Source organism: Arvicanthis niloticus, chromosome 8, assembly GCF_011762505.2.
Source record: "Arvicanthis niloticus isolate mArvNil1 chromosome 8, mArvNil1.pat.X, whole genome shotgun sequence".
NCBI lineage: Eukaryota > Metazoa > Chordata > Mammalia > Rodentia > Muridae > Arvicanthis > Arvicanthis niloticus.
Genome location: NC_047665.1, coordinates 8,577,336 through 8,586,228, shown reverse-complemented (window position 1 = coordinate 8,586,228; position 8,893 = coordinate 8,577,336).

Here is an 8,893-nt window from a genome sequence, read left to right as displayed (position 1 = left end):
CCAGCGGCCGGGGGAGGGGAGCCGGCCGGCGGGGGGCGGGGGGCGCTGGCTCCGCCCGGCTCACTCCCTCGGCTCGCTCGGTCCTAGCGCCGCCCCGGCCCGGCCCAGGGGGAGGCCCGCCCCCCCCTTCCCAGTTTGCGGCGGGGCGTCCCACACACGCCCCTCGCCCTGCTGGCCAGTACCGACCCTGAGCTCCCACTCTGCTCCCAGGGCCGGTCCCATGCACCTGTCTTGTCCTCGTCTCCAACCTGGCAGCACACCCTCTTCCCCAGCCATAAACCCACCAAGATTCCAGGCCCAGATTCATCCCTCTTCATCTCCCCAGAATAATTGACCCAGCCCAACACTCTTGATTCATTTAACTCCAGCCCAGACTCACTGCATTCCTGGGTCCATTCCACCCTACATTAAACCCCTTATGGTCCTTACTCTGTCCCTGCCCGGATTCAGTTCCTCATCAGACCAGGCCTGGGTTGTCTGAAGCCCATTTCCTCTGAAAGGACCCTTCCTAGTCTCCCTCCATTACTTCCATCCCAGCTACAGACCCATGCACGCCTCCACCTGTTCACCATACCCTCTAGCTAGGCCAGCCTGTCTGAATACCACTCAGATCCCTCTCCCTAACCATACCCTCCTCCATCCCTGCCCCACGACCTTGTCTCAAGCCATTTGCACCCCACCCCAGTTCAACACCTTTCTTCCTCATCATCATTTTCTTCCTCCTGGATGGGGTATCCAGAAAATGATGTCTTCTTTTCCAAGCACCATACCACCTAAGCAACCCCCAAGTAGGGTCTCCAAAGCCACTCCAGGGAGAACGTCCTGACACCTTTTATTTCCCAAAGCTCTGAGCACAGAAGGGACTGGGCTTCAGAGAAGTCCCTATGGGGAAGTGGCCACACAGACAGAGTCTCCAGGGACTTCTTCCTGTGGAGAACACTGAAGCCCTCCACAGCTCCCCAAAACCTGAAAACCTTTCCATCACCACCGTGCTTCCCAACCCATTTCCCAGGCAGGCAGGAGACGGCCTCAGCAAGCTTCCCTGGGGCTGATCTGTGAAGAGGAGGTACTTGTTTTCAGCAGTCTCCTGATCTGATTTGGTCAGTCATCTCTACCAAGAAGCCAGTACTTACATTCACCGCAACACTTTGGAATGGGACGAGGGTAAGGGGTGGCTTTAAAACCTCTACACTTCACGAGGCCCCTGCTTCAGGAATTCTGGGTACCCACTGTACCTATTTACCCCATCCTTGGTAGTCTCTCCACCACTCCTGCCTATAGTGAGCAGCCCTGGGACCTGAGCCCAAGATGCAGCTGGAACGCAATGGTGAGGGCAGAGGGGAGTAGAGATGACTTAAGGGGCAGGAAGCCAGGGTGAGAACGGAGCTGCAGTTCTCCTTGTCAAGAGAGTGCTGGCCTGAGGCTCCAGGGGATTGAAGGTTGGGGCTCAGGACTAGGGTGGCTACTTCCCTACCTTTGCTGTCTCCCAACCTACTTAGTCAATTTCATATGCAAAAAGCAGACCTAAGTGCACCTTGGAAGTTCCTCCATGGATTCCTGCCTGCCCACCAGTTGCCTAGCACCTGTCTCTAGCCATGCCCAGTTCACCTCCCACCTGCTTTGCTGTTGTTCTTCTGTTTCATTTTTTTTTTTTTAAATATTCTATTTAGCTCAGGGGTAAAGAGCACTGGGTGCTTTCCCAGAGGTCCTGAGTTCAATTCCCAGCAACCACATGGTGGCCCACAACCATTTGTAATGGGATCCGATGCCGTCTTCTGGTGTATCTGAAGACAGCTACAGTGTACTCATATATATTAAATAAATAAATCTTTAAAAAAAAACAAACAAAAACAAAAACAAAAAACAAAAAAAAAAACTTTGGGTCTAATGGCACATGCTTTAATCCCAGCCCTGAGGAGAAAGAGACAGGCAGCTCTCTCTGTGAGCTCCAGCCCAGCTAAGCCTACATTATGAGACCCTGCCTCAAAGGAAATAAATACAAATCCAAGTTCTTTCTCCTTTTCAATTTTTAGATTAGCATACAGGGTATCGGGCCTCCCCACACCATGGGTCATTGGATTTGTGTCATTTCTCCCCCCAACCCCACCACACACATATACACACACTCCCTCTTCTGGTGGGCTTCCCTTTTTTTTTTTTTTTTTTAAATTATCATTGTATATGTGTGGGTACAAGCATGCCCACGTGTCACAGCCTTCCTGTATAGGTCAGAAGACACCTTCCAAGAGTCAGTTCCCTCACCAGGGCTCCAGAGATGGACCACAGGTCATCTGACTGTACCCACTGAGCCATCCCACCGGCCCTTGCTTTGTTTCTGTTGCTATTTCAAACAGAGCTCACACTGTAGCCCAATCTGGCCGCAAACTCCACGTAGGAATGCAGGAATTACAGGCATAAGCCACCATACATGGTGGCTGGTTAAGACCGGTTTCAGGCCTGGTGGCATGATGGTGGCTGGTCTCCTGGCATTCAAGACAAAGGCAGGAAGAGCATTCTCCATTTCATAGGGAACTCAAGGATTCCAAGAGCCCCTGTTTCAAAAACAAAAGAAAAAGAAAAACAAAACAACAACAACAAAAAAACCCACTCAGGTACAGTGGTAGTGAAGGGCCAGGACCAGGACTGGATCCTTCTGGAGGCAGAGGCAAGCAGATCTTTGTGCAGTTGAGGCCAGCCTGGTCTACCTATCAAGTTCCAGGACAGCCAGCCCTATGCAGAAGGACCCTGTCTCAAAAACAAACAAGCAAGAAACCCAGAGATGAAATCATTTTAGAACTGGAGCCATGTCTGTGTGAGGGGAAGAGCTCCTCTCTAGCCAGTGTTAAACTCTTAGCACAGAAAGGAAGAAAAGCAAGAAAAATAGCAACAAAATTTGTAAACGGTGCCCAGATCCCACATCCCCACATCCTGTTTTACTTTTCAAGGGATGGAGGGGTCAGCTGCTTATTCCAGTCCTGGGCTTTACTTATTCCCTCGCCCACTGTGCTTCTTGGCACCTTCCTAGCCAGCAGCGGCAGCATCTTTAAATGACCAGATTCAGATGCTCTACTACAGTTCTTTCCCTGGCTGTACTTGTGGGGGGAGATGGCCACTGCTCACTCCTCAGAGACCCTGCCTCCTTGCAGGCCCCGGAAACCACACCCGGTGGTGGTGGGTGGCTAGCACTTAGGTGTCTCCTTAGAGGTCCCTCCCACTAGGCTTTGTGTCTGCCATTGCCCCCCACCCCCCCAGGCATTGATCACCCTTCAAAACTCACTGACATGTCGGTCTCTCCCACCCCCAGAGCTCCCCACACACACTGAGAGGCTGGTCTCATAGCTTTTGGGTCCCTAGAATGAAAGAGATAAGAACAGATTCAGAAGCTAGTGCCTTGCTGTGTGCCTTTGGCTAAAGCACTCCCCCTTCTGAGTTTCCTTTTGAGAGCCTGTTGGAAGTATAAAAAAAGTGGGCCTGGATGGCAACTTAGAACACTGGAACCCCCTCCCTTCCTCCTGACAGCTCTGTCCTCCCCAACCTTCAAGATTTGTGCTTCTCCACACCTTTCATAGGTTTCGAGACTGAGGGGAGTATGTGGGCTGCGGGGCTCTTTCAGGCTCAGCTGGCAGAGCCTTCCCTGGCCTCATCCTGACCGTTAAGATCCTGCCTACTACACCTTCCGAAGTGCCCCCTCACCAACAGAAGCTCAGCTCTTCCCAGGCATGAGACTCAGCACTGGGCCAAGTACGTTAGCTCTGCTTCTCGAAACACGTGTCTCCATCCTCACACAACCATGTCCTGTCATTGGTGTGACTTTCGACTTGGGGGTGGGGGTTGTGGGGTTCGTTTTGAGGCAGATCTGTATCACAAATGTCCATCTCAGCAGAGGTTACCCGTGTGCCTGGCTTCAGTTTGATGCCTTGTCTTAGTGGGCTTTCTGTTGTGCTAAAACACCATGACCAAAAGCAACTCAGGGAGAAAAGGGTTTATTTCAGCTCACAGCTCACGGTTTACAGTCCATGCTGGAGGGGAGTCAGGGCAGAAACCTGAGGCTGGACCCCAGGATCATCAATCGACCAAGGGGTGGCCCGCCTTCAGTAGGGTGGGTTCTCCCTTATCAATTATTGATCAAGAAGACAAGACATTCCATACATTTTTGCCTACAGGTAATCTGATAGATCTGAGCTATATCTTTTTTTTTTTTTTTTTTTTTTTTTTTTTGGTTTTTTTTTTTTTTTTTTTGGTTTTTTTAGACAGGGTTTCTCTGTGTAGCCCTGGCTGTCCTGGAACTCACTTTGTAGACCAGGCTGGCCTTGAACTCAGAAATCCGCCTGCCTCTGCCTCCCAAGTGCTGGGATTAAAGGTGTGCGCCACCACCGCCCGCCCGGCTTGAGCTATATCTTTAGGGCCTTTTTTATTATTTATTTTTATTTAGACGAGGTCTCACTAAGTTGCCCAAAGTGGCCATGAAACTCACTCTGTAGCCCAGGCAAGCTTTGAACTTGTGATCCTGCTGCCTCAGCCTCTCTTGTAGCTAGGATTAGAGGGTCTGGGATATCAGGTGTGGTTAGTTTGATGATTTTTTTTATCCAAAGTATCTAGGAATTGTTTGAAGTAGAAAAACACACAAGTAGGTACACTGGATGTGTCAGTAACTGGGTGACAACTCACCTAGAGTAGTAAACAACTCAGAGCCCAGTAGAAAAGTTCATGTCACGTCAGCATAGCCCCCCCTCCACACACACAGAGCTTAGCTGCTGGGGAAAACAACTCCCCTAGATAGACACAGCTGTAGCAAAGTCCATGTCACTTCAGCATAGCCCCCCCTCCACACACACACACACACACACACACACACACACACACACACACACATATTCTAGAAGCTAGGCTGAGAGGAGTGGGCATGGAGTCCAGGAGCCAAGGACCCTGCTGTGGAGGGCTGAAACAGACTGGACCTTTGTGCTCAGTTCCTGTCAGCATTCCTGTTTGTAGCTTCCGATTCTTTGTGTACCCAGTAATCCAGGCCTTGTGGACAAGACCTGTGACATCACAGATGGACCTGTGTGTGACCCAAGTCAGTCCAACGGAGCATCTTTTAGCCATAACAGGGTGTACTCCTGGGATGGAGCCCCATGAGGAAGCAGAACCAAGGGAAAGAGAGTAAGACACCTATTACCTCTATCTAATGTGTCATGGCTGAAGCCACCAAGTAGTTCTGGAAAATTATCCCCATTTCTCGATTAAAGGAGGTCTCCCAAGTTCTCCTCTGGCTGTGAGCCAATAAGCATCTCTTCCCACTCTGATGGCCCTGGAATCTAGCTTAAGCCTCTTTCCTCAAATTGGGAAGGAACAACATTCTCACGGAGGGCTTTGGATCTCAGCTACCTGATGTTCCTTGGGTGGGCAGCCACCAGGCCTTTAGCCTGCTGCCTCCACTCCTTTCCTATAGCAAATCTTGGAGAAGCAGATGTGCCTCCTGAGTGTCCCCAGGCCATGTGGGGCCGGAGCCCAGAAGAGGCAGCACAGAAGCCTCAGTTCTGGAGAAGTGGTCCCCCACCCTGCACCTCTTCCTGCTGACTGCAAATAAGTTCAAGCTGCTCAAAGCAGGAACAAACCCCTCCCTCACCTGCTGCCCACGCAGACCCCTACTATGGACTCTGCCATGTTGGCTGGGGGCACTGCAATCTCTCCAAGGGTGCTAATGGCCTCCCCTGCCTGGCATAAAGACATTCATTTCCAAGTGTAGGTTCCAGCCACAGAGCCTCAAGCTCCAGCTTGGGAACAGGGTGATCTTAGCAGCCCTAGGGGATTGGGGGTGGGATTAGGCTGTGGAAGGGTGGGAAGAGGTACAGTTCAGTGGCAAGTGCCTGCTCCTTTAGCCCATAGGGTAACAGTTTCTGGTCATTCCAGCTGGGTGGCTCTGGACAGGTCACCTTTGCCTCTCTAAGTCTAGGTAGGTTCCTGTTTCTTTTCTATTTTCTCTCTCTCTCTCTCTCTCTCTCTCTCTCTCTCTCTCTCTCTCTTTTTTTTAAAGCAGGTCTTAATGTGCAGCTCTGCCTTGCCTAGCGCTTGTAGCAGTCTGCCATGGAACTCCCACTTTCCTCCTGCCTCAGCTTCCCAGAGTGCTGGGATTAGAGGCATACGCCACCATGCCTGGCTTGAACCATCCCTCTTAACAGGTGGTAGAGTAGCTAGCTCTGAGCACTTGCTTTCTAGCAGCCCCCCCTGGGGGGGGGGGTTCCAGACAGGCGTGTGGTATTTCTTTCCCGACACAGCCCTCAGTGTTTTTCCTTACCCCTATCTTGGACCCTCTAGCTTCCTATCTTTGAGCACACTCCCCCTCTCTGCTCCCTACCATATCTTGTGCCTAACTGACTGCTCCCCCCCACCCCCACCCCAGCATGCCTCTTAAGGGCTGTCTGCACACTCTTCACACATGCACCTGTTCACTTTTTAATCCTGGCAGTTGCCCGGCTCTTTGCTAAACTGATCTGGCAAATGTCACCTTGTTTTGAAATACCATGGGGACTCCTTGGCCTTATCTGCCTGGTTGAGTGTTGGCAACTTCTGGAAATGCTCTTGGCCTGCGTGGAGGGCCCTGCAGGAGCACCCTGCAGGCTGTCATGCCGTCCCTGGCGGCTCCCTCTGCTTTCTGTGCCCAGCTCTATGTTACTGTTTCGGGTCCCCTGTCAGTTTTCTGTGCTGAGTTCCTAGCTATCCTCACACTGGATCTGGTCTGCATTTATTATTTTTCAAGTGGGATTAAAAAAAAAAAATACAGCTGCCAATACTAAAAAAAAAAAAAAAAACAAAAAACCCAGCTGTCACATGAAACACACGAACCTGTACACACTGTTGCTAATCTGGCAAATTTGGCTACACTGCCTGGGGGACATGGCAGCCCTTAGTTCAGGACAAGGGGTGACTACCCCAGAAGGGCATCTGGCAGCAATTGCCACCCACCCTTGTGTTCTTGCTCTTTGGTATCCATGGAAACTGAGGATGGACTGAGAGGGCTTCCCAGTTCAACAGAGGCAGGAGAGAGTGAGTACATTTCCCTGTGAACTAAAAGACATTGTGTTTAATACGCTCAGCATGTCTATGTTGAAAGACATCCACATCCTACCTGCCTTTACTCCCGGTGTTACCTGCTGGGGCCTGTGCCTCAGCTCTCCCCAGGCATTAATTACAAGCATTTATATTGAACGTCCTGCCCCTGCTCCAAGTTCATTCCTGAATTGAAGCTAAGGTGAATCTAGACTTGATTTTCAGCTGCTTCCTGAAACTGTCTCCTAAACATCATAGCACCTCATTCATTCACTACACAAACACTTACTCTTTATATAGCAGACGTTCTAGATACTGTTGTAGATTTACTCTTTCTATATAGCAGACGTTGCAGATGCTCTGCAGGATAGAGACTGGCCCTCTGAGACCTTTTGTCACAAAAGGGATCAGCCTGGAGGTACTTAAGACAGGATCCCCAAAGAACATATGGCCATGAACACACTAGGTTGTTCTGACCTGGGTCCTCTCTTCAGTCCCTTAGCTGTTCAGGCTTGAGACAGTTGGCAGAGGCTCTAGGGTGGTAGAGGGTACCAGTGGGAAGTAGAGACCCCTGGGGAATGACGAGCCTCTCCTAAACCCACCAACCCACCAAATACAGCAGGAGAGATGGCTCAGTGGTTAAGAGCACTTGCTGCTCTTCCAGAAGACCAGGGTTTGTCGCCCAGTACCCAGAGGGTGTTTACGGCCATCTGTAACTTCAGCTCCCAGGGATTCAATCATCTCTTCTGACCTCCACAAGTGCAAGGCATGAAAGTGGTGTGCATATATCTATGTAGGCAAAACACCCATATACACAAATTAAGAACCATAAATGACTCCATAGTAGAATCAGGCTTCCTGGAGGGGCACTGGCTTACAAACATAACTCAGTACCAGCCAGTCTCAGGGCAATACACCTGGCCTCCTGCCTGGCTCAGAGGCTGTATGACTTTGGCTACATGTCTCAGCCAGTCTTAGGGCAATACACCCTGCTTCGTGCCTGGCTCAGGCTGTACGACCTTGGTTACATGTCTTGACCTTTCTGAGCTTACTCATTTAGAAATTGAGTAAGCAAGGCTGGAGGTATAGCGCAGCTGACAGAGTCCTTGCCTGGGAAGTACAAAGCCCTGGGTTTGAGTCCCAGCACCACATAAAACTAGGTATTACCCAGCACCCAAGAGGTAGAGACAAAAATTTGAAATTCAAGATTTTCCTTGGGCTTCAGAGTGAGTTAAGGCCAGCCTGGGATATATAAAACTTAAAAAAAAAAAAAAAATACAAAACCAAACCCAACCCAACCCAACCCTGCCTCAAACAACCAAATGAAAAAACAACAAGGTTATCAAGAAGGGTATGTGAGCTCACCCCCCTCCCAACCTGAGCATGGGGAGGCTGGGAGAGGAGAAAGCCCTTAAATTTGAAGTTAGCCAGGTGACTGAGTTCCAGGCCACCCTGGGATACAGAATAATAACCTGTTTCAGAAAACAAACAAGACTAGGCATGGTATGGTGCTTGCCTTTAATCTCAGTACTCCAAAAGGAGAGGCAGGGGAATCTCAGTGAGTTAGAGGCCAGCCTGGTCTACAGAATGAGCTCTAGGGCAGCCAGGACCACAGAGAGAAACCCTGTCTCAAAAACAAACAGCTGGAGAGAAGGCTCAGCAGTCAAGAGCCCTTGCAGAGGGCTGAGGTCTGGGTCTCAGCGCTCCATGGTGGCTCACACTGTAACTCCATTTCCAGAGACTCTGATGATGACGTCTCCTACCATCCATGGGCAGCAGGCATGCAAATGGTGTACATACATACATGCATACGGGCAAAACACTCATATATAAAAATACCTCTTTA